This window comes from Arachis stenosperma, chromosome 3, assembly GCF_014773155.1.
Source record: "Arachis stenosperma cultivar V10309 chromosome 3, arast.V10309.gnm1.PFL2, whole genome shotgun sequence".
Taxonomy (NCBI): Eukaryota; Viridiplantae; Streptophyta; class Magnoliopsida; order Fabales; family Fabaceae; genus Arachis; species Arachis stenosperma.
In genome coordinates, this window is record NC_080379.1 from 14,431,036 (window position 1) to 14,458,989 (window position 27,954).

The 27,954-nt window shown below is 28.3% G+C and overlaps 1 non-coding gene across 1 annotated transcript; it reads right to left on the bottom strand.

Moving 5' to 3' along the window:
• Positions 1-11,372: 11,372 nt before the first annotated feature.
• Positions 11,373-11,452, bottom strand: TRNAL-UAG (transfer RNA leucine (anticodon UAG)). Its single transcript has one exon. It is a non-coding gene; the product is annotated as a tRNA-Leu (tRNA).
• Positions 11,453-27,954: the final 16,502 nt, after the last annotated feature.

The following is a 27,954-nucleotide window of genomic DNA, read 5'->3' on the forward strand; positions in this document are numbered from 1 at the left end:
ATGACACAGCCCTTGGGATTTGAAATGGATGCTGCGACAAAGGTTTGTAAGCTTAATAAATCCCTTTATGGTCTAAAACAAGCTCCAAGGGAGTGGTTTTTAAAATTAAGTACTACTTTACAAATCTTTGGTTTTTATAATTCAAAGTCTGATATGTCATTATTTATTCATACCACCTGTAATTCTGTTATTTATATCCCTTATTATGTTGATGATATTATTATCACTGGTAATGATGCTGTTGAAATTGATGATATGATTAAGAAACTACACAAAATATTTTCGTTGAAAGATTTAGGAAATTTAAACTATTTCTTGGACATTGAAGTAATGAGGACTGCTGATAAGTTGTATTTGTCTCAATCTAAGTACATTACTGATCTTCTTTCAAAGGTAGGTATGCAGTGTGCTAGTCTTATGCCAGCTCCCATCCTGTCCTCTTTGCAGCTCACAAGCAAAGGCTCTAAGGATTTTAAGGACCTCAAACTGTATAGATCTGTAGTTGGATCTCTTCACTATGCAACTATTACTAGACCAGATTTATCATTTGCAGTTTGTAAAGTAAGCAAATTTATGCATGCTCCTAAACTGGCTCATTAAAAAGCAGTAAAGCGGATCCTTCAGTACTTGCAGGGAACTAAGGACCAAGGCCTGATTTTCCATAAAAGTCAGGACTTCAGGCTCTATGATTTTTTTGATGCTGACTGGGCTTCAGATTTTGAGGATTGGAGATTGGTGTCTGACTTTTGTGTATTTTTGGGAACTAATATTCTGTCATGGACTTGTAAAAAATAAAGTACAATTAGCAGATCCTCCACTGAAGCAGAGTTCAACAGTTTAGCTGACTGTAGAGCTAAGATTGTTTGGTTCACAAATCTGCTGGCTGAGCTACGGATTGGCCTGGCTACGACTCCTACAGTATTCTGTGATAATCTCAGTACGGTTCTTCTCACTGCAAATCCAGTTCTTCACGGAAAGACTAAGCATTTTCAATTTGATATCCAATTTGTTTGGGACTTGATTAAGCAGAGGCAACTGCATGTTGTTCATATTCCAGGAAATAATCAAGTTGTGGATGTCTTGACCAAACCCCTGTATGCAGCCTCTTTTTTCAAGTTTAGGTGCAAATTGAGAGTTATTCCAAGACCAACTATCAAATTGAAGAGGGCTGATAAGAATAACACTTAGTTAGTAGTTTGGATAGTTATTTAGTATTTAGTTTAAGATTTATTATTTAGTGTGAATCTTTCTACATTCTTAATGCTATAGTGTAGCTATATTGAATACAAGAAAATATGATAGAGTACGTAATGGTTTGTTTCAGTAATAGAAAATTACCTCTTTTTTCTCTTTTGTGATATTATTACCTAGTATGGTCACATTTCAATCATTTCTACACACCTTATTTTTTTAGGAAAGAAATTAAAAATATAAAATAAAATAACTCAAATTGAATAATTTTATTTGAGCTATGAAGAAGTAATTAAATTATAGCAACATAATGTTGTCATGTTTGTAAATGTTAAATTTAAATCTTTATAAATAATTTAATAATTTGTGCCATGTATATATTATGTATGAGATAAAATTAAAGTTTATAATTTTAATTTGTTTAATTAAAATTAATGTGTCAATTATATAAATTAAAACTTCTCAAATGAAGAAATAATATATAAAATACATATATAATTATTTAATCAATAAAAAATAACATGATATATATAATTTTTGGAATATAAAAAATGTTGTTTCTTTTAATAAATTTATTTATTTTTATACGTTTACCTCAAATTATTGTAAGTATTTTTAGTTTTAAGAATCTTTTAAAAAAAAATTTTTTATGAGACTTCACAAACAACATAATTTATAATAAATAAAGAAATACAATTTTCCACATATTATTGTTTTTGTCTTTTCTTTCTTTATGATTAAAGGGCTATTTTTATCTTTTTATAAATAACTATAAGACAAAAAAATCAACTTGCAACTTAATCCTACATGAAGCGTTAAAGTTTCAATAAAGTAATTGAAAATTTCTCTATAATATATAGCTTTATCCAATCGATTTGATACGAAATTCAAATGGATAAAAAGTATAGCGGAAGTTGGGGTATTAGGAATAGGAAAAGTATATGTTGAAGGTAAATTGGTGCCTTTTGGGGCAAGTCACATAACATTGTACCCTAGCTATCCAAAACAGTGAAATGAGTGAAGAGAAAATTAGTAGTAGGCCATGCGCCATCCTGCTTTTCTTTCACGCCCTTCATTCTTCAAAGTCAAAATCATCTTTTCAGTAAGTGTTAGTTATAATTATTATAATTGAGTCTAAAGTAGGAAAGCTTAATTAATTATTAGCACTCTACTATATAATTATTGATGGCTTGCTTGATGTCGAAATATGATTTGTTGTAGTAGTTTTTATATATGTTACTTTTTTGCATTGATAATTAAGTAAATTAAACCCTTTTCGCAGCTGGACTTAGCTTCATGTCTGTTCGTTAGTTCTACAAGCTTAGGGTTTCATGGCAAGGGTTGATCACATAGCATTATTGTCAAAGTGGGTGGGGGATCGGACGACGTAGAAAAAGTTTATCTTCTTAAGGGCAACTCTTTTTTAAGGGAAAAATAATTATTGGTCAATTTTTACTTGTGGTGGAAACAAAATTTTGGTGGCAATTTGTAATATATCTTTCTAGTGATGCCTACTATAATGTGTAATGTGTGTGAAAATGACGATTAAGATATGAATATCTTATGTGTTAAATAGTTTATTTATAATATTCATATGATAAAAATATCTCTACGTGAGTAATCACATTTTCTACTATTTTATCCTACGATACAATTTATTTTCAAAAAAATAAAAATATCAGCCTAAGTAAACTGGATCGGAGATGAAGATTATTCTTTAGGGTAAATCATAGTTTAATTATAATAATATTATATGTACAACTAAATCCAATTAAGTTGGTACAAATTTAAATAAAAAAATGAAAAAACACACATGCATCAATTTTTTTTTTGTTTCTTCAATACAAAAATTTTTGTTGAAAAATACACAAACTTATTGATATAATATAGAATTTTTTGTTTATAATACAAAAATTTTTGTACATAGTACAAATTTATTGATACAGTATAAAAAAATTTTGTACATACATAAAAATTTTTGCTATGAATATATATATTTTGTTGATTGAGTGAGTCAATATTTTGGATATGCGATTCTTAAAAAATTTGTGTTGTATACCAAAATATCTATGTTGTACGCGAAAATTTATATGTTATGTATATTTTATTGGTTAAATGTCAATACATGAAATCAAATTCCCAAATAAATGAAAAATCACTAACAATTACTTAATCATAAACAAATCTCAACAAAATCAAAAATTTTCAAATCACTAAAATCACCATAAAAAGAACTTTTCATCAATTTCATAAAAATTTTTAATAAATAATAAAAGAAACATTGATGAAATTAAAACAAAAAAGCTAAAATTTACCTAGAAGAAGAGGTCACACAACTAGGAGATGTAGATGCCGCTAGAAAAAAATTGAATAAGGTGGACAACCTCAAACTCTGTAGCCGCATTGACGGTTTTCAAAATGGTGGTGCTGGTGGCGCGTAATGGACAACCTCAAACTCTGCGAGCTCCACTACCTTCAAGGGCGCCACCGCCAGTACAAGCAGAAGGGTGGTCTGATTAAGAAGACAAAAAAGAAGTGTGAAACATTGGGATAAGGGGATATTTTCTTGAATAAGGGGAGAGGACAGTCGAACAAAGAGGATGAAGGTTCTTAATAGTCTAAAGAAGGGGGTTGATCCTTGCCCTGTGAGGATGAGGATGAGAATTTTCCAAACCCGGAAGACAGATGGTATAAAGAGGATGAGGACAAACCGTTTGATCCTTGCCCTGTGATTCCTGTCTCTAAAAAAGAATTTGATGAATGGTACAAGCCTTGGCAAGCAGCTCTTATTGTTAAAATTCTTGAAAAATGAGTGCATTTGGCGTTTTTGGAGTAGCAACTCAATAGAGATTGGGTGAAAAATGGTACAATTAATGTTATTGATATAGGTCATTATTATTTTTTGGTTTATTTTTCAGATAAGGAGGACTATTCTCATGCGCTTCTCGAAGGACCTTGGATAATTGCGGGACACTATCTAGTTGTTTAGAGGTGGAGACCATTCTTTCTACCTACTGAGAATTTAGTTCAAAAGATAGCGGTTTGGGTTTGCTGAACCTTCCCATTAAACTCTATAACCAACGCTTCTTATGGTGGCTAGGATCTGTGATTAGGACCATGCTAAAGATAGACCATGCTACCTCCATTCATTTTAAAGGAAGATTTGTCAGAATTTGTATTGAAATTAACCTAACTAAGAAATTAGTAACAAGGATTTCGGTGATGGGGAGCACTCTCAATGTTTGAATATGAAGGATTGCATCTTATTTGTTTCAATTGTGGAAAGTATGGCCATCGTTCTGAACTGTGTAGTGAGGTAGTGGCTAGCAACTCACTGGGAGGAGGAGATGACCGTTGAGGACGAATGGAATAAAATTAGCAAGGATCATGTCCTCATTAATGAAGGGATTAACAATATCAAGGATCCCAACTCGGGTCGTAATTCTAGCATTAATCAAGAACCTCTTGATTTTGGGCATTGGATGATGATGAAACAATACATCCGGAAGAAGCAAGAGAGACGTATTCCAGATAGAAAGGTAGTTTTGAGTAAGATCGAAATCTATCATATTAGGGAGGAGAAAAAGTTGGTACCTAATCATAGCTTGGAAAGCGGATTGCATTTCAATGCTCTATTTGAGGATCATGACATCATGTGGAATGACGCGAATGTGAATGAGAAACAGGAGGAATCCCATGAAGATGTGGACATGCATAATGGGCTGGTTGAGACACAGGCCCAAATGAGAACGAGAAGTACAATGTCTATACAAAAAATAACTGGAGCAGGAAAAAAATCTCAAGGGTCGAAAATCCTTATGAGTACTAAAATGGGGCCAATTATTTCAGAGAAAATTTCTATGATCTCTGAAGATTTTACTTCTAATCTTCTCCCTCACAAATCTCGTTCTAGAAACCCTGAAATGGAAGCCATGGAAGCAGCCATGCTTGAGAGTATGCGGACTATATAAGAACAACAATGGGAAGCTTTCGAAGTAGCCAATATGCTGAGAATTAAACCTGGGAACCAAGTTCCTGTGTGGGAGGATACCAACAACGCTATAAAATAAGTGGAGACAATCAGTAAAGTGATGGTAAAAGACAAAAAGGTTTCACTAGAGAAACCTCCGGATGAAGCTACGATGAAAATGGGAGCCACCAATAAGGGAAAGGAGCGGATGTCTCCAGGGAGAAGGAGTAAGGCCAGAAAGGTGATCATTAATGCTTAATTTGGTTAGGTCTTTTCGACCTTCTTTCTCCTTTTATTTAGTTATCATGAATTTTTTGGTATGGAATTGTCGTGGTGCTAGGGGAAAGAATTTTTCATCTCTTATTCAAGACTTGAAAAGAGAATACAGTGTCAGTTTCATTGTTCTAACTGAGACCCACATTAGTGGTGATAGAGAAATTTTTTTGTGTGATAGAACAGGTTTGGATGATAGTTTTATAGTGGAAGCCAGAAGGTAGTCCAGTGGTACATGGTGTTTGTGGGATAAGGATATCTAGAATGTTGAAGTCTTATGTTATAGTATGTAGTTTATTCACCTTAAAGTTGCTAGTGGTTCTTCTATTCATTGGCTTTTCACTGCGATTTATGGCAGTTTACAAAGGCTCTTGCACAAAACTCTATGGGATAGCTTGAGAACTCTGGAGTCTGATATCAACTTATTTGGTGCCTGATGGGCGATTTCAATGCGTTGATGCATGACTATGAAAGAAAAGGTGGTGCCACTGGGCAGTAGTATGGGGGCATGTCCTGCTTTCAAGGAATGCATCTCTGACTATGGTTTGCTTGATTTGGGTTATGTTGGGTGGCTCTTTACCTGGAAGAGGGAAAATCTCGTTGAAAGACAAGATAGAGGCCTCTGTAATCTGGAATGGCAAACTGTCTCCCTTGAGGCTAGAATCAAACATCTTCCTATACTTAAATCTGACCATACTCCCCTCATTCTCTCGCTTGCTCTGAATCTTGCACCTCATAGAGGCAGGAGACCTTTTAGCTTTATAGCAGCCTGGCTTAATCATTCTAACTTTGAAGACTTTCTTGAAAAAAAATTGAGAATACAAGAACTCTTGAGTTAGTTGTATAAATGACTTTCAAAAAGCTCTAATGATTTGGAACCATGATTTTTTGGGAATATACAGTGCAGGAAGAACCGTATCTTAAAGAGGCTCCATGGGATTACCAATACTCTTAATACGAACAATAATCATTTTTGGGAAAAACTTCAGATGGATTTGTGGCAGGAGTATAAGGATATTCTTGATCAAGAGGAGTTATTTTGGTTCTAAAAATCTAGATGCAAATAGATTGAGTTTGGAGATAGGAATACCAAGTACTTTCATAGTACAACTATGGCTAGAAGGCGAAGAAACAAAATTGAATCCCTTCAAGATGAACATGGTAACTGGGTTTTGGAAAAAAAAAGAAGACTACTGAGGAGATGGCCACTACCTTTTATACTAATTTATATAAGGATGATGTGCCGATTGTTCCCTTTGTCCTCAAGCATGTATTTCCTCCTCTTAGTCAGGTTGAGCTTGCTGCCCTCAACGCCAATGTCTCCATTGAGAATATCAAATAATCGTTATTTAGCATGGGGCCCTAAAAGCATCGGATAAAGATGGTATCCAAGTTGTCTTCTATCAAAGTAAGTGGGACATAGTAAGGGCTGACCTCTGTGATTTGATCAAAGGTATCTTTAGGGATCCCTAAAGAGTAGTAGAGATAAATGAAACTCTTATTATTCTTATCCCAAAATTAGAACATGTGGCTTCCCTAAAGCAAATGCATCCGATTAGCCTGTGTAATATCTCTTATAAGATTATTACTAAAATCTTGTTTGGAATACTTAGAAGAGTGATGGAGAAGCTAGTAGCACTTAATCAATGTAGCTTTGTTCCAGGTCGTCATGGTTCTGACAACATTAACATATCTTAAGAGGTTATTCACTCAATGAGGAGCAAGAAAGGGTGGATGGTGATTAAAATTGACCTTGAAAAAACATATGACCGACTAAAATGGAGTTTCATCAAAGATACCTTAGAGGATATTGGCTTTTCCCAACTTTTTATCCAACTAGTCTACACTTGCATTACGACTGCTAGATTGAGGGTTATGTGAAATAAGGAAACCGTGGATGAGATCTCTCCCTCAAGAGGCATTCATCAAGGAGACCTCATATCACCATATATTTTTGTACTTTGCATGGAGCGACTATCTCAACTTATTAATATGGCAGTTGAGCATAATTTTTGGAAGCCAATTCGAGTAGGAAGTAATGGTCCTAACCTCTCACACTTAAGTTCTACTGATAACCTTATCATTTTGTCCAAAGTTAGTGGGGATCAAGCAGAGGTGATAAACAAGATGTTGGTAGCTTTTTGTGGGCAGAAGGCTAACAATGAGAGGACTAAAATTTATTTTTCTAATAATGTATGTCATAATGTTAGAACTGAGATTAATGAAGCTTTAAAGTTTGTGAGAACAGATAATTTGAGAAAATATCACAGAGTTCGTCTTTTGCATTCTAAGGTTACTAAAGATACTTATCAAGGGATCATCAACATTATGAACTCTAGGCTCAATAATTAGAAAGTCTCTTTTTTATCCCTTGTAGGAAGAACCACCCTGCTGAGATCTATCCTTTCTATTATTCCTAATTATACTATGCAAACTGCTGTTTTATCTGTGTCTACTTGTGATATTATTGATCGAAAATGCAGAAATTTTCTGCGAGGTATCTCAGAGCAGTCTAAAAAAATTCATCTCCTAAGTTGGACGAAGGTGGCGAGACCGAAGGTTGCTGGTAGCTTAGGCATTCATCACACTAGCTCTCTCATTAGAGCTTTCATGATGAAAATCGTTGGGGAATAGGGGAGAAAAGGGAAAACTTGTGGGCTAAAATTTTGAGAGCCAAGTACAAATGTGAAAATCACATTGTACTAGACACAAGAAGAAAAAGGGATGAGTCTAAGGAGAGGGGTCTATGCTAAAAAGATCAAATTTTGGGAGAATAACTGAATCCTCAAAGTTCGAGAGCTGAAAAAGCATGCTATCCAACCTCTAAACTCCACTGATTTAAATTTATCTCTAAATGATTTCTTATCCATTTCAGGTGGTTGGGATGTAGATAGTCCATGGAGCTCGCTGCTGGTTGATTTGGTTGATCAAATTTTGTGCATCTCTCCGCCGTCTCCTTGGAAGAACTTGGATAAGATTGCCTGGGATCTCTCATCGAATGGCAGTTTCACCTTGAAGACTGCTTGCAATTCTTTAGAAAAAGCTATCGTTTGTTCAAATTGGTTTGGAATTGGAAGGTCCCGGAGAGGGTTAGATCTTTTATGTAACTAGCAAGTCAGAATGCCATCCTTTCAAATGTAAAGAGGCGTAGAAGACATATGAGCCTATCAGCAAGGTACTCAAAATGCGGCTGGAACAAAGAGACTACTCCCCATATTCTAAGGCATTGTCCCTTTGTAACTGTGATTTGGCAAGCATTGATACCTCATGTCAAGAATAATAATTTCTTCATTCACAACCGCAGGGATTGCTTTATAGCAATCTATCTACCAAAGATCAATGGTCTTGTTTATTTGGTGTTACTACTTCTTGTCTCTGGCACTTTTGCAATAAGATGGTCTTTGATAAAAAAGTTACCATTTTGATGTCTGCCATTGCTGTCATAAAACTAGGACAAATGAGATTTATAATTGTTTGAAGCTGAGTATTCTTTACTTAAAGACTAACTCATATTCGGACTCCCTTATTAAGATAAATATTGATGGATCGTTCTATGGTGGTAATAATCATGCAATTTGTGAAGGAATCTTTCGAGACCATCTTGGTAGGTTCATCAAAGCTTTCTCCTATAATATTAGAAGCTCCATAACTCATGCTAAGATTTGAGATAGAGGTCATTCGAGTCAAATTGCTGTTGCAAATGCATTTCAAAATCTTCTTGTTGAATCGGATTCTCCAGTGGTAATTAACTTGATCAGAGATGATTGTGCTTCCTCATACCCACTCTCTTACTGAAAATGTCAAAATTTATGCAGGCTAAAACCAAAATTTAAGCTAACACTACACCTTACGAAGAGCTAATTGTATGACTGATTTATTACCCAAAAAAGGTCAAAATTTTTTTTATTCTAATTGTTCCTTATTTACACATCCTCTGACCCTTGATGCTATGGAACCTCAAATGAAGAGAAATTGCTTAATTTGTTACTCCCTTTTTTTTTTTTTTTTGAGATCTCTGACCTTCGATGTCCACACACACACAAAAAAAAAAAAAGAAGAAGAAGCATGATGCGTGAAAAGCATGCTGATAAGAGGCGCACATACAAGATGGTATCCTCACTAAGTAAGAAAGAGGTTGTGGCTTCCCAACTTCTAAGGAACAAATGTAAATTCAATTGAATTGCTATTTTTTAATTTTAAATAAAGAATTTGATTATAAGATCCAATCAATTCAATGTTGTTGTATACTAAATACACTCTAAATTAATGAATAAAGATACATGTAATAGGAGTCTTTCTTTTGTGTTTGTTGTGAAAGAAGTCTTTATAGATTGTTTTGATCAATCAATTAACTTCAACATGTAATAATTTAAATTGATTTTGTTGTCTTTTTTGTTAAAAAGATAGAAAATAAAAATTCAAATAGCCATATGACTTAAACGAACCAGATTAGCTTTATTCGTACAATTACCGATGATTATAGAAGTAAAAAATCGTAAAATTTCTATTGAAATGGAAGACTCCAAATTCTTATAAAATCCCTAGAATAAAGCTGAATTTAGAAGCATATAACAGCATATGTAGACTATAGGATCATATGCACTTGGATTCATCAAAATGCATGTTCTTTGTAAACTTAGATACCAATAAATTCAGTTACATGTAAATTAAAACGCACGTGATGCATAACAAAAATAACATACCAATGGTCGGAAGTGATGAAAGCCATTAAATCCGCAAAGCAATCAACTACAAAAAGCGTTACAAACCCAATAAATAAACAACTTCCTTTTTCTTTTCTAATTTTTAATTATGTATAATATTATATATCTTCTTATCCTAACAACAAACGTGCAAGTGGAATATCAGAGCTATTGTCAACAACAGTGTAAAGCTAAATAATTTCAGACAAGGAAAAAAGGAGAAAAATAAAACAATATAATATATCATTCGATATGATATGAGAGAGAGACTAATTGGTAAGCAATATACATTGGTGCATGAACAAAAAAGTAGTAGAGAGCATTATATCTATACCTTTGGATTAGTTTTAATTAAATTAAAGAAGTACTTATTTTATTAGATTTCCTATTTAGATAAGTTTAAAAATTAAAGCACATTTAATTATTAAAAATTCTTGACGTAAAAAATTAAAGGAAAACTCAATTTTCATATATGTAAAAAAGTTAATCTAAACACTTAAAAATATTTAAAAAAAAGTTCTAAAAAGAGAATTCAAAAGCAAGCATATCCATTTTCACTTTTTGTCGAAAATTACTGGACATTTGGTTTGTTTTGTTTTGTTTTGCACGCGTTTCATATCATGATCTAATAATACATCATTATTTATTAATAATCGCATCACGTAAATATGAGCTAAGCAACACGTATATATTAATCACTATTATTAACTCATATATATAGTAAGTACTTTGATACATGCAAGAGTTTAGGAAGTGAGCTAGTGTAATTCGTCATAGCCTGGTATATACATATATATATATATATATATATATATATATATATATATATATATATATATAGCATGATTCTTATTTGGATCTACTTAAGTAGCAAAAAAATTTTAATTCTTTATTTTAGTAAATGTATAATAAATAGATGAAAAACTTAAACTTTGTACTTTTTTATTAAAAAGAAACTTTAATCGATAATTTTAATATGTGCTCTTATACATATTAGCTAAATATTTGCTTTTTCTAAATATATATATGTCTAGAGTTCAATTTTTATTATTAGCAATGAGAATAATATAAATGTTTTATGATTTTGTAGTAAGAGAGCACATGGAGTGCGGATCTTGTCACACTGTGTTCTCGTGCTTTAGAAAGTGTGGACATATATTTATTATTTAGTAACATATTATATAAACTATGTAAATAAATAAAAAATAAAAAACCAAAACCGTGATGAGGAAAAATGACAGCTGTGGGATTTGAACCCACGCCCTTTCGGACCAGAGCCTAAATCTGGCGCCTTAGACCACTCGGCCAAACTGTCGTATGCAATAACGAATTTTCTACGTTTTATATAAAATTATTTATTGAGTAGTAGCCTAAGCTAATATTTTTTTTCCCTGCAATAGCCCCTAATCCGTCAAAAACTAATTCATCACTTATTTAAGCTTTGTTTTAGGGTTTGCATCATAGATTGTTTTATGCACAACATAAAATTTGAAACCTCCTCCTAGACGGCATTTACCTAAACAAACTAATAAGTTAACTACTAAACGAATCTGTTGGCTGAAAGTTTATTTTGTTTAGCAAGAAACATACTTTTTTAGGGTCAAAAGTACTTTCCTTGAAATATGAAGGCTTTAGGCCCAAGAATTATATTCAATATTTATGTCTTTTTTGGGTCAAAATTATTTATGTCTTTATCCATTAGGATTGACATTCAGCCCATACCATAAAACCCATCGCTTTTTTTCTTCTTCGCAACCTCATCTTATTCGACCCCACAGAGCTAAAATACTGTTCAGGCTCAAAATAAAACTAAGACTTCGAATAAAAAACATGTAAAGGCAATAATATGAGACCAAAAACATGAAAAGAAAACAAAAACCGGACGAAAAATAAAAGAAAGAAAAATGATAGACACAATTTTCTACCACGATAATTAAGACTCAGACTTAATATCCCATGACCAAATGTATAGTAAATAACAATGGTATCACAAAAATTAAAGGGAGAATTATTTTTCTTACCTGTAAATGAAATTCATGTTATTTTGTTTTAATTCTAGTATTTATTTTTATCTATTTTCTTCAAAATATTTAATTTTGAATATTTATCATTAATTTATCAATGTTAAATACTGAGACAATGAACAAGATTTTTTAAAAGTTAGCACCCAATCTTCACATGTCAACATTTTTGAATGGCCCACACTATTGACCAAAGCTTTGGACTTGGGCTTTGGCCTTTTTTTCTATTCTAAGTGTCCTTTTGTTTCCCCCAGTGGACGTTGACCATAAAAAAAAGTTCATAGTTACAACTTGGGATGAATTTGGACACATATAACAACAATAATAATTATGTATGCTAACCAAGTTGGTTGATATAATAGCTTGTTAGAACGCTTAAGTAAGTGTTGGATGTTCGAATTTCATTTTATGTATACAGTAATTTATTGACTACCAAAAAAGAATTATTTATGCTTATTGCCTAATATATTGGGGTTTTTTCCATTCATTGAATACTTAACTTTAGAGTTTGTTTTATTTTTGGTTGAATAATATAATATACATGCTATTATTATATATATTGATGCCATACCTTAAAATGATTAGTTTTATTGTTTAAATGAGTTTGACGTTCCAAGAGAAATTTAGTAAATTATTGTATATTAATTATAAGATTTGAATATTACACATAAATTAGGCCAAATTTGTTGAAGTGGAAAAACAGATAGCATAGAACATTGACACTTTTTAATTAAAATTATTTTATAAATTATAATGTTTTTAAATGTAAAAAATCATATTAATCGAATTCTAAAAATAGAATTTTGCAATGTGTACTAGGCAGTGATATGTGTTTGATGTTTCCACTTTCCATTAACAAAATATGATTGGAAAAATTTTAAGTGTACCGAAAAACACCGATATTCTAATTATTTTAACCGTTGATTTCAATTAATATATATTATATATATTTTTTATAATTTAGATCAACCGTTAAAATTATTAGAACATTGGTATTTCCAGTACACTTAAAACTCTTCCAATATAATTATATGAAGTTATGAACATACATAGGACACGAAACTAGAAATATTGATAAATGTTGAGACGACTTTTTACAAACACCATTGTAAGTAAAACTCTGCTTCTGACCGGTTCTCAATTGTCAAGTTATATCACGTGTATATTGTTTTTCATTTGTTGTTTTTTCTCCGATAATTACACTTAGTTGATAAAACGTGCTATTATAACTTATAAGCATTTTATGATGTTACCGCTAAAATATTCATAACTTACCCGTGTATTGCCCGAGTTAAAAACTGGTAAGATTTAAAAATTAGGGGCAAATATTAAAAGATAATAAAATAATTCATGTTATAGAGCTAACATTTTTGCAGTCAATATATAATTAATATAAGTTAAAACTAATCAAATATGTTCTCTTTTCTTTTTGTGAATGATGAAAAGTAAAACGTGATTGTTAACAATATATTGGTAAAAAAGAAAATTCTTAATCACCTAGATTTTTGTATAAATTATACCACTCCATTTATAACATGTCTCACGTTGGCTAAAAAATACATTTAGTTTAATTTATTTGCTATTTTCAAATTTATTTAAAAACCGGCAAACTATATATAGAAATTAAACTTTTCTCGAGGTCTTTTAATATTACACTTGCTTTTTTTTTTAAGTATTGCTAAAATTTATATTTTTAAATAGAAAAGTCTAAGAGCCAGCAATTTTATTGAATTTTGGCCAGCATGTAACTAACAGAAAAATGTGAGTCATTAGATGAAATCTTACACCAATCTCATACCATTAAATCATTATTAATAATTATTTGATTGTTACTAAACACAAAAATTATTGGCCCTATCATTACTATTTTTAAATTTATATTTCTAACCTTATTGAAACATGGTGCACGCGGTACTTCTAAGTAAAAACTCTTTTCTTATTGAGATAAAGTTTTGCTTCATTTACATCCATGTTAGTATAATTGGAGTTAAACCTGAATCTAACATCTAATTGCTTTAATTTTTATAAATAGTAATATTTTACTTTTGTAATCATTTTAGAGTCAGCTCTAATACTTCATATATATAAGGAGTCCTTTGGCCTTTAATTATATAATGCTTAAATTGATAAGAATGACCCTCCTAAAGTTGATCTCAATCATCATAATATATGAATTTACTTACATTATAATGGTGTGAACTCACTCATTTCTATATGATGTTAAATTATTGCTTTGATATTTTATATGGACTGCTCCAATTTGGAAGACGTATCCCACTCTAACACGTCTATGAGCAGTGCCCCACACAAGGAATTCCACATTGTATGTTTGTCTATAATTTCTTTTAAATATAATATTCTTAAATAAATTAAATGAAATACCAATTTTTTATTTTTAAATAGATAGAGAATAGAGTTATAACATTATTTTTAGGTATTAATGACAAAAATAATTCTTATTGATAAATTTATTAAAATTCATTATTTGTGGACAAAAAATATAAAATATTCCATAGAATAAATGTTTTTTTCTTCCCACATAAACATAGTAGTATAAATTAAAATCTGTAGTTAAAACTTTGTATAGCGTATAAATCTCTCCTTTTATATATAATAACATATTAAAAACTTTTTATTCTTTTTCAAATTTTATACCAATTTATGAAGCACGGACATTTTATTGAGTTGTCATATCCGCGTATCGGACACATTTTAGACACGATATTCATCGACACTTATTCGATACATGTGTTTGCCGTGTCTAACCGTGTCTTAAAAAAATAAAAAAAATTTTCCGGACACACTTGAATATATTTAAATTTCATCACGTGTCAGTGTGTCCAGTCTTATTCTTAACATGTATTCTTGAAATGAGTTTAGAAATAATATATATTATTATTTATTAAAATAAAAAATATTTAAATACTTTATACATTTAAAAGAAGACATTAAAAATAATTAAAAAATTATTTTATAATTTAATATTAATAAAATATAAAATATTATTGTAATTTATCTAAAAAATATTTTATATTTTATATATATCACATATCTCCATGTCTTATAATATTTTAAAATTTGTGTGTCTGTGTATTTTGTATTGTATTATATTTCATATTTATGTTAGTGTCCATGCATCATAAATACCAATAGTAGCATGTGTAAAATTTGTGTTGTGTGAGAGAGCAAGTTCAACGAATGCGTTTAGCCATCACCATTATTATGTTAACCTAGTGCGTGGCCTATTCGGATATTAATGGTGTCTCCTTGACTTTGTTTTTTTGTAGGGATGTTAAAATGATTATCTACTACTATAATAATATATTTAATATATATGTGTATGTATATACTTGAGAATCATGCCAAAAAAATACAAATGATCCAAAGTGTAAAAGTCAAACGAGAAATTGCAAAAGGTTAAAAAGGATGGGGGAAATTAAAGGAAGAAAAAAAAGAAAAGCTGATTTTGCAATTCTAACTTTTAAGTAGAATCCATACTTTTGCAAACACAATGATAGATCATCATGTTTGTGTTCATTTTTAGTGTAAAGGGATTCTTGCACTGCCATAAACGGTAATTCTAATCATACTCATTATTTACCTTGTTGTTAGTGATGAGGTGTATCAACTCCTCAATTCATATAATTATTGCTTTCATATATATATTAGTTAATGTTTTTGAAAATTTTAATCAATATTGTGTTGAGTTTATTACTCATGACTTATATAAAGTTTTATTCTATTTTCATAAAATTTAGCTTAAAAAATCTTAAACATAATAAATATTTAGTTGATAAAGTAACCATAGCTATTAATAATAAAGGAACGTTGAGAAAAATAATATGCATCTAACATCACACACTATTATTGCTTGGCCAATAGTCCTGAAATTTTCAACTATATGCTGAGGTAAGATTTGATTCTGAAATAGAAAAAGTGGATTCGTTATTAAGTACGATTCAAAGAGCTTTTAGACTATGAATCGAAAACATTGATCAGAAGGTCCATGATGAAGCCGAAAGAAGAGAGGAACTAACAATATAATAAAGGAACACTTCCTTTACAGTTATTCAATCTATGTTCACATTATTCCACATTAAGGCCTTAGGGGTTTATCTTTACAATTTAACTGTCACGCATATTTTTAATGCAACTTATAGCTCTTGTCTTAAGCTTCGGCTTATTTCTGAGTCAGTTAAAGGCAGTTAGGTAATACAAAGTAACTTTTTAAAAACGTTTCCTATAATAAAAAAAAATAATGTCTTTGATCAAAGGCAATTTTTTTTAACAAAATACAATATTTTTTGGAAATTAGCTATTCGACCATTACTTTTAGTCTAAAATAACACTTTTTGGCATAAAAAAAAAAAACTCTTTTCGTCACGATCTTTAAAAAACGTTGTCTTTTCTACTAAAAAATTTTTATGTAAAAATTGTCTTAGAGGATTTAAACACAACGTTAACACATTAATAAAAACTTTATTGTAACATTTTTTATGAGTTCTATTTTTTAATACATAAAGTAACACTTGTCTAAATTTTTTTAAGTTGTCTTTTTATATATCTAAAGCAACACTTGTATAATTTTTCTTGTTTTTTTCAATACCTAAAATAATATTTGTCTAAATTTATTTGGAGTTATCTTTTTGCAATATCTAAAGCAATACTTTATTAAGTTTTTCTTAGGTTTCTTTTTCACATCTAAAGCAATTTTTTTTTTTGCTTTTCTTAAATTTATATAACATTTAAAAGATATATAGCATACATACACTAATAATATTTAAATATTTAAACTCAATTAAATTGATATATAGAGAGAATAAGATAACTTTTAAATGTATATAGTTGCTAAGTTACCAAGTCAAATAAAAAATACATATAAATAAATAAAATACATATTTTTTAATGAACTTAAAAAAAAGTTATATATTTTCATGTGAAATCAAGGACTTTATACTTTATCATTGTGTCAAGAGTCGTCTTTATCTCATAAAACTTTATCTCACTGTAAATAAACTGTAGTCAAATATAAATAGACAAAAAAGACACATTATCTTAAATAAACTCAACAATAAACTATTGACAACTAATAGAGATAGCAATTTATCAGTACTATATATATAATAATGTGTTCTAATCACAATACCGTTAAACTAAATCAAACATTTGGTTAAGAGCATAACAAACAAACAAAATTAGTAAAATTGATTTGTTGAAGATAATTTAATGTTTATGCCAACTAAAATTATTAAAAACTATTAACTCTCAAAATTTTTTATTTTTGATTAGAGAAATTTTATACAAATATTTAATTATATATTTCTATATTTATTATTGAAAACAATTATTTATAGTGTTCTTTAAATTGAATTATATTTTTAGAATAAAATTCTAATTAAATTGATCTTTACATTTTTTGAGTAATTATTTTAGGTTTTTATTTATTTAGTCATAGGCTTTAAATTTTTAAATTATAAGACACATCAGTTTCTAATAAAAATATTTTAGTTTCAATTATAAACTATCAAAATTTACTAAAACAATTGCAGATTTATCTCCTAATTTAAAATTCTAAGATTAATTCTTGATAAATAAATAAATATCTATGTTCATGGGTCGGATCGATTCAAGTTTACAAATTTAGTAAAAATAATAACCAAACCGATGAAATTTAATCGGTTTCGAGTGGATTGAAAGTAAAAGTTTTTTTTTTAAGTGAACCTGAACTAATATAAAACGATTAAATTTGGATGGGATCAGTTCGAATAATTAAGTATTTGATTCAAAATTAAATATATGTACTAGTGAAAAAAAATAAATCACAATATATCATCGATCAAATTTATACTTAAATAAATATTATTTAATTTCATAATTTGACAAACTTTAAATCTTTAAAGTTTAAAACTGATCTTTAAGGTATATATATATATATATATATATATATATATATATATATATAATATATATATATATATATATATATATATATATATATATTTTAAATATAATATAAAACTATTTGGGTAATTGAATTAGTTTGGATTTTGCAATCATAAAAGCGATATCAAATCAATTAATGACGATGTAATTAAATATTAAAGATATAATTATTTACGTTATCAACTTAAATTTTTAAAAGAAATAGTACGATGACATGGAGTAATACCCAATGGGTATAGAACTAATTAAATTGGACAGCATTAATTTTTTATCGATTAATCAGATTACCGATACCCATAAACATTCTTATAAACAAAGATTAGAAACTAAAGTAGGGGTCGATTAAAAAAAATTCAAAAATCTATTTGGAGTTTTACTCATATCTTTATTTAATTTAAACAAGAAAAATCATCACATCGTTATGATATTTTGTGCCTTACACATAATTGCATGTAAAGATTACTTTCCTTAATTAAGATCTTGTATCATTGCAAAGATTTTAAAATTACGTAACCACTGTCCTCTTCATTTAGGTTTGCGCTTCTTTATTAGGATATTAAGACAGAGGTATAGATACAAAATCATATTTATTAAAAGAAATATGAATAAAAATAATGTGTTAAGAGATATTAAATTAATATATTTTATATTTATTCTGATAGAAAAAATATAAAAACATTAATAAAAAATATAATTTATTTTTTATTTTTTTATTATTTTTGTTTAATTTTTTATAATTATATTTTTTATTATTATATTTTTTATCTCAAATTTTTTGAATAAAAAAATTAAAATAAATTAGATATTTATAATTTGTTCTAGTTTATCACTAAACAGAATATAAAAACACAAAATTTTATATCTCTATTTTTTATATCTTATTCTTAGTGTCTTGTCTTATCCTATTTTTAGAACCTTATAAATTAGATTAAGTAGTATACCATGATATATTTATTTAAAGCATTGTGTTCTCTCTCTCTCTCTCTCTCTCAATGATAAAAGGGAAAACCATCAACGTTCTAGTTCACATAAAAGGAGTGGCATGGAGTCAAATTCGGGCTACATACATGTTGTTGTCTTCTATACCTATATATGTTGTAGTCCTTTTTCATCTTCCGTCTGTTTGTTAACTAGTCTAAAAAAATGGGAATTAAAAATTTTAATTTATGCAATTATTTGTGACCAATAATAAAACTCTCATGTCTTTACTGTCGTTTTTATTTAACTCACTATCTTCGTCACGTTATGTCTATACATTCCACTCCTCCAAGAGTATTATTGATAAATAAATAAAACTCATAAAACTGTGCTATTTTCCAAGTCTATAACATGAATGGTTCAAACTACAGAAGGGTTGCTATATATACGCAACAATTTTATCCGAAAATTATTGCTTTCAATCCCCATTATTTCTTGTCTTTGACGACTTATGATGACTATATACTGATGAACCTTTAATTGGAAAGGTCAACTTAGGGTATAGGTGTGACAATTATTATTGCTGCTTCGCATATAAATCCAAGTCTACAACGTTTCTCTTGTATTTTTTTGTTATTGTCTTTTCAAACTTGGTTTCTTGTCTCACAAATCTTTCTAAAGATGGATACTGCATCAATAGTAATATGGATGAAACCAACAATTCAAAATAAATAATCAAACCATGTGGAAAGGAGATCAAATTAAAAATAAATAGTTTGTATTGCTCCCACTCTATTGGTAAATGAAATATAAAATAAGGCAATAAATCTTCCATGCATTAAAAAAAGAATATTTGCTCAATATTAAACTAGTATATTGCTATTGTCCGTATTATCAATTTTTATGTATCATCATGGAAGTTATTATTATTATTATTATTATTATTATTATTATTATTATTATTATTATTATTATTATTATTATTATGAAATAAAAATTATAGGTTAAAAATTAAGAATTTCAATTATGTAATAAATTCATGAAACGATTTTATATTCATGTATATCATGATCATGTCCATAAGATTCATTAGAAATGTAATTAATCAAAATAAGTTGGTACATTATTATCTGGATAAAGGCTTGTGTCTTTTAGTTATCTATTTTGCATTCAAACCTTATAAAATGACAATAGAATAAAATATTTATTTAATAAGACATAAAATATTATTAAATTTTTTTAGAAAAATAAATTAGACAATTTTTAATTTTAGGTATTATAATATCACAATATTTATGCACACTATACACTTACATCTCCACATTAAGAGTTTTAATTCATTAATTAGTGACTTCAACCAAACTTTAAATTCGAATACACTTAGTATAAGACAAAAAATATTACTACTAGACTAAGACCTTATCAGAGAAGATCACATATGTTATGGGCTTTTGCAATATTCGAATCCAAATTAGACAGCATATCGAACAAGATAGTATAGATAAAAAAAGTTGATTTAATTTAAATTATTTGTTGTTCAATCGTGTTAAGGTGTGGAATGAATTATTTTGTTTTTTAAAACGAAAAATCTATCTTAAACAAGTGGCAAATTTCAATTGTCCATTATATTCAAAGCATATAGTGCACTTACCACCATCATCAGGGCGCACCATAGTTAAATGCTTTTCCTTATCCATTTCTTTTGGCCTCACGCTCTTCCATTATGGCGTACAAATATGTCTAATTGTAGTTGTACCATCAATTTTTGTACTTATCCTTAATGCAAATAGAAAAAAATTGAATAAATAATTATATTTATCATAGTTTTTTATGTAGGGTTTTTTTAAGTTGAAAATTTTGATATTGGATCATGAAATTATTGATCAGGAAATTACAATAACTTTATTTAAAAAAAAGAAAAAAAATCATAATTTAGACTACAGAAGCAAACTTGTATAATTGTGTGTGTAAAAGAATAGTTTCTGTTCTAAAATTAGTTTTTTTTTAATTAAATTAATAAAAGAAGGATACATGAATAGTTATATCTTTAATATATATTTTTTACATAAGAGTTTTTTTTTATTTTGCATTAATTTTTTATAGATTTTTTTCTCTTTTTATTAGTCTTATGTTAATTTTTTTCCCAAATCAACAAGAATTGACTATCTTTAGATTATAAAAGTTTTTATATATACTATGTCATGAAATTAAATCTTTCAAAAATTTAACTTAATATATAAGAAGAGATAAATAAATGATAACATCTCTAACACTTATTATAAATTTCACGTTTCTTAAGAATAAAGTCTTTAGAGAATTTTTATAAGTGTGAATCATCCCTCATTTTTTGAACTAGTTTTTAGAAATGAGTTAGATTCCCTCCATCTCAATTCTAATAAGATATTATAGCCTATTTGATCTAATATTGTTATTAGACTATTAACTTACAAATGTTCACGCTCCAATTATCACTCTTAAAAATGAAAGATATAATACGACAAGTCTCTCAATTTTTAAAAATAAAATCTATATAAATTTTATAAGCGTGAGATCTCTCACTATTTAAGCTAATTTTTGGGTTAAATTCGATCCAAAAAATCTCAATAATTTTAATAGTTTTAATCATCAAATTATATTTGATGAGATTTTTGTTGTTATTATTTTTTCAGTGAAAAATAACTTTACATATGAGTGTAGAGCATATATTCATCACCAAATGTAGCTTCCTAGAATATTGATAGCCAAATTTAGTGGCTAATCTTTTTAAGAGCTGTAGGCCAATTAAAAAGGATAGATATTTATCCTGTATATGAATCTTATAAAAGTAAAAGTTATGCTACGTGTAAATCAAAATCAGCTATTAAAATTAGTTATCAATATAAAATATATAATGAAATATAAATATATATTAAAAATAAATTAAATCATATAATATATTAATGACTAATTTTAGTAGTTGACTTTAATATACAAATAACATTTTTATAAAATTAAATATACCTACTTTAGAAAATAGTTTTATAGATGTTAATGTTTAATTAGTTTCAAGTTTATTCCATATGCCAGCCTAAAAAATGATGAGAACGTTCCATTTTAAGTGCAGCAAAAATTATTAGGCTAAAAGAAGATTCACATCATCAGTGCCATTAAGATGCGTTGAACACTTATATAATACAACTAGAGTAACAAATGGTATGATGAAATAATTTTAGGATTTAAATCCTCTAAAGTTTGAATTTTATTTTAGAGAGTAAAGTGTGATTTCTCATCATTGATTTTATAGGCGGGACCAAGAATAAATATAAAAGAGAAACTATTTAAAAATAGAAGATCACACTTTACTTTCTAAAGTGAAATTCAAACTTTAGAAGATCTAAATTCATAATTTTATAATAAGTACAGGAATTAATTTTTAATTAGTTAATATTATTTTTTTTTGTAAAATTATTTTTTAATTTTAGTTTTTAGAGAGTTTAAAATTTAGAGTTAGAATTTAAAATTTAATAGTTTAAAATTTAAAATTAAAATTAAGAATTAAAAAAAGTTGATTAATACTGATTAAAAAATTAGTTTTCTAATTGAACTCATAATTTTAATATGAATTTAATTCACATCATAGTACATTATTTTGATTAATTTTATTTAATATGAGTTTAATTAATATTACTATTCCCATTATACTATTTTTTAAGTGATTTAGTAATTGGTCTATAATATGTGTTTAAGCCCAGAAATTATGTCTTAAATATGTCAATGAATGGAAAAAGATTAGTCATTATTTTTTTAGTACTGCATACCCTATTTTTTTTTAAAAAAAAGAAATGATAAAAGTTGTTAATCTATGTATCTACATCTACATACAATTGTAGAAAGCAGTTTTGACTTTTGACTACGGTCATTTAAGATTTAGAGAAGCAGAGTTTGATGGATTGATTGTTTGTATTGTCTACTGTTTGATCTCCGCAACTTGCGTTGTCTTTGTTAAGGTTTTGTGGCCCACAATGTGTACTTTGCTATTGCAGTGATTATTAGCAATAATAGTTTATGCAATTCTTCTCCCTTTACCTAGTTTGATGGTAAAAGAGAAAGTGAGAGAGATTAGTCCAAACTATCAAAGACATGTTCATCATTATTTTATTTTGCTCTATATATAAGAGCAAGATAGCAACATCATTCTTCTATCCAACTAGCTTTAGGTAATATATTTTTGTAAGATTATTAATGACTTTTTTGAATAATATGAATAACTACGAATAAAATAAAAATATACTATATACACCTTTAAATTATTTATCTAAATTTTAATATTAGAATAACCATCTACATACATAGTAAAATGAATATTCGATATATCTATTATTCATATTATTTAGTATTTTCATTTTCGTATCCAATTACTGTAGGCCATTAAATTTTGATACATTAGGGCTTTGTCGTGGTTATCAATACTGTCACAAAATGTCTTATTCCAAAAAATATGCAAACAAAAAATACAAAAATAATTTATATTTTTATGATCACGTCACTTTATATAAAAGTCCTTTTTTCTCCTAAATTTTACGTAATTTTTTTATTTTACTTATACTAAAATTTGTTGGAGTCAACTAAAATTGAATTTTAAATCTTTATTAGATCAGAAAAACTCTAAAATTATGTCATTAAATTATTTATGCTAAAAACTTAAACTTATCAAATATAAGTACATAAATAATTATATATATATATATATATAATATTTTTAATTTACTACTAAAGATGATTTAATTTATTAGGATTAATAATGCTAATTTGTTCAAAATAGGTAGGATCTTCTTGCCTGGAAGTAGGACTATGTTTAGTTTGCTAAAATTAAGAATTGTTTATTATTATCTATATACTTGTATTTGTTTTCTTGAAAAATTTATTGTGTCAATATTAAACGAAGTATTTATACTACTGCTATTAAATTGTATGTTTATTATCATTTTATATATAAATATTTATACAATATGTAATAATAACGTGAGAGATTATTAAACTAATTTAATCAGTATAATATTTTATTTATTTCACAAATTATATATTAGATAAATATAACTAGTTGCATTGATTATTTTATATTGTATAACTATCTGTTATTTTTTATTCTAAAAAAATTCAAATTTTAACTCTTATGCTACTTTAGTAAATCAAATTAATTGATTTGATTTATAAAGTGTAAATCGAATTTAATTGATTTAATTTACATAAGAAGTCAAACAAGACAGTAACCAAATTCAGTTTAAAATATTTGTATAATTTTAATTTTCATTCAATTTATCTATGTAAATTAGCCTTAATAATATGTGTATTTATTTACTAGTTTTATAGTTTCTAGTATTATATCTGCTAAATAATCTTATATTATCAACCAGATTCGTCATCATTTTGATGTATAAAAGTAAGATGGCAAAATGATCCTGTGACTACTAGTTAGATATCAATTAGTATTTCCTATACAGTCCACGTTATATAGCATTTTAATTAACTTAGCTTGGTCAATTTTTCCAATAATAATGATAATTATTTTTCATTCTTTCTCTTTTTGTTTTACATTGTTATGTTGTTACAGCCTTTAATCCTTCAACGGTGCTACGAAAAGGGGAAAAGTAATAAGCTTTTGTAATATGATGAATCATGAAGATAATTGTCCATGCCAAAGGGTGGTTTCCTCTTTCTTGATTGTGTTAAAAGAAAGAAAAACAAAATAATTATGTTCATAATTAATCAATTTCTCTTATATGTTCCATCTTTTCCCTTTCATTTGAACCATGATTTTGTTGGTAGTTGCATGGAACCCAATCATGAAATAACATGTTTCTATTTCTAACAATCCAGCGATTAATGAATGTGGAACCAAAAAACTTACAAATATTATTACTACCTGTTTCATTGGCTAAGAGTGTTGCATACGTATATTTTTGCCTTATGGCAAACTTTTAGATGTGTGTTTGGATTAGTGTTTGTTAAATTGGGTTTTGAATGAAAGTAAATTTGTAAAATTGATTTTGGATAAAAGTGAGTTTGTGTTAATATAATTTTTATTTGGCAATTTTATACTAAAATTAATTTTGATAAAATGAATATTATTTAAATAATATTAGTTAAAATCACTTTTAGATAGATAATTAGTTAATTACTAAAATAAATATAATATTAAATTACAATATTATTTTTTTTAGTATATTTAATTTTTTTATATTTATTTTAGTATATTTTTTATATAGTAATTTTTATAATACTCTATTTTAGTATGTTATACTTTTTTATTATTATAATAAAAATTAATATTTATTTATTAAATTAAAAATAACATATAAAATAATACATTTTAATATTTTTTATAAATACTCTTAATAATCTTATTTTATTTATTATTTTGGGTTCTAACATTTTACTAATTATATTTTTATTATTATTTATGGTTAATTTTTTATTTAATTTATCATTTCTAATAGAAACAACAATACTTATTATAACAAATTAGAACAATAAGCAGTGAACAAGAATTACAATAATAAATTTTATAATATCAAACAAAAAAATATTCTATAATTTTTTTAATACTCGCAGTATTCTTTTATTTAGTATTTTGGACTGTAAAATTTTATTACTTATGACTCTATTGTTATGTATGATCAGTTTTTTATTTACTTTATCGTTTTTAATAATGTAACATCCTATCACATAGAGTCTTATGCTTAAGTCATAATAAAGTTGAGGTAGTAAGGTATTACAACCTCTAAAAGTAAAATATATATAATAATAATAATGAAAAAGAGATAGTATGCTAGGAGCCTTGAAAAAGAGGTAAAACAAAATCGTAAAATCAAAAGCGCAACCCTCAGAAAATGTGGTTACTTGCGTGAGAAGAAAACTAAAGCTCAACAACAAATATATACAGATAACACGAATAGAGGGTCAATAATACAAAATAATAAGCTCCTAACTCAGCCTGCGAAGCCAAGGCTGGCCGGAGAACATATACGTACATATATATACATAATAATAACACAAAAGAACATGTTCAAATCCCTAATTCTCCATAAAACCTCTAAGAGGTACATAAACAAAGTACTCTTATATACAAGAGGAGAAACTATACATATATATACATCAAAGTAACAAAAAAGGATCCCAAAGTAAACCACTTCGCCGCAAAAACTTCAGACGCCTACCGAGGTGCCGCTCGACCTGCATCTGAAAACAACAACACAATATGGGATGAGAACCGGAGGTTCTCAGCATGGTAAAGGTGCCACACACATAATATATAAGGTCCTGGGAATGCCAGAGGCAATCCTAGAACGCCGACTCTCAAATTATAAAGCTTAAATTACTAAACAAAAATCATAAAAAGGGTGGTCTTCTAGGGAATTCTAAACCTAGCTTAAAATTTAACCTTAACTCTAACCTGCCCATCTTTTCTCCGTACCTACATCTCCGATGATTCGCATAGACAAAACAATCAGATAAGACAAGCACAGGTAAAAAACAAGTAGTTCAAATAACAATTACAACAATTAGCAGAATACAATCAACTAGGCATTCCCAATTAAGGCATAGCAAACAAAGCACATATATGCATATGATGAATGTCTATCCTACTGGCCATGAGTTCATGTGTCGATTACTTTGCCAGAGCCCGACACATCTGGTAGCTAATCCAGACATTGGTCTCTAGGTTGCGCATCTTCAGGAGGATCATAAACGAAAGAGAGTGCCTTTCCATATCTGTAATAGTGTGAAAAGAAGACCCGACTCCAAGTTGTTCAAGAATAGTGACGTTGAGTTTTTCGACCCTTTGCCTTAGGATTAGTTAGTTCTATTTCTCAATAGGGGGCAAGGGAAGGGGTATAACTCAGCGATAGAGTGTGATGTAAACCCTGTGAAATTAGCGAATAATTAATTAATAAATTAAATTTCAATAAAATAAATTAAAAATGTAAATTTTATATTAAAATAGGATAGAGCTCATTAAAACGAAAATTTTAACGCTAATTTCCAAGAATTTGGCCTAAGATTAGGTTAAACGGACCGAATCGGTTGGACCGGACCCATATTGGGCCCAAAGCTCAAGTATATAAGGCAAGACTTAGCTCTTCTTTCCCCAGAAAGCTCAAGAACACGCTGAAGGGAAGGGGAAATCATCAAACCCTAACCCCAAATTCAATTCAAATTTCAATTCTACGTAACTTTCAATCCGGAACTCCGATTGACAATTCGTTTGTGGTCACGTGACCGTAACGTCGAACTTTACAAATCCCATAACATCTTAAGGTAAGGAAGTCATATTTTTTTCCTCAATTTTCCCATTTTCAATTTTGAATTTCTTGGGCTTTTGTATTGAGATTTTATTTAATTTCAGTGTTTAGGATAAAATTAATTTGGTGGACTTGCCGGGTCTTGTCTCAATTTTCTATTGGTAAGGTTAGAATCCTAGAACTCTAGTTAATTAATTAATTTGGTGCTTTGGGTATTGAATGTGGGTATGTATATGTGATATATATGAAATTAGGTGTATATAAGTATATGTTGGAGCTTGAATTGTGAGCCTTGGAGCTTGGTGGAGGTTGGGTGCTTGTGCCTTGATGATTTTTTGAACTTGTGAGGCTGTGTTTGGCTTTGGACAATACGTGGAAATCGGTCAAAGTATGGTTTAAATTTTGCGTATATAATATGTAATGCCCTGTGAAAACTTAGGCTAGAGAATTATAGGATAAATTGAAATACGCATGTATATTAATGTTTAGCAACCTTGATGAATTTATTACGTGATATTGATAATGAGTGGTGATTGATGGTGATGTTGTAAGTGTGAAGTTGGTGCTTCATGATGAATTTAATTGAGTTTGATGGAGGTTGACTTAGCATATTTGATATTACCTTGCAAATCCTTGATGTAAATGTTGAGTTT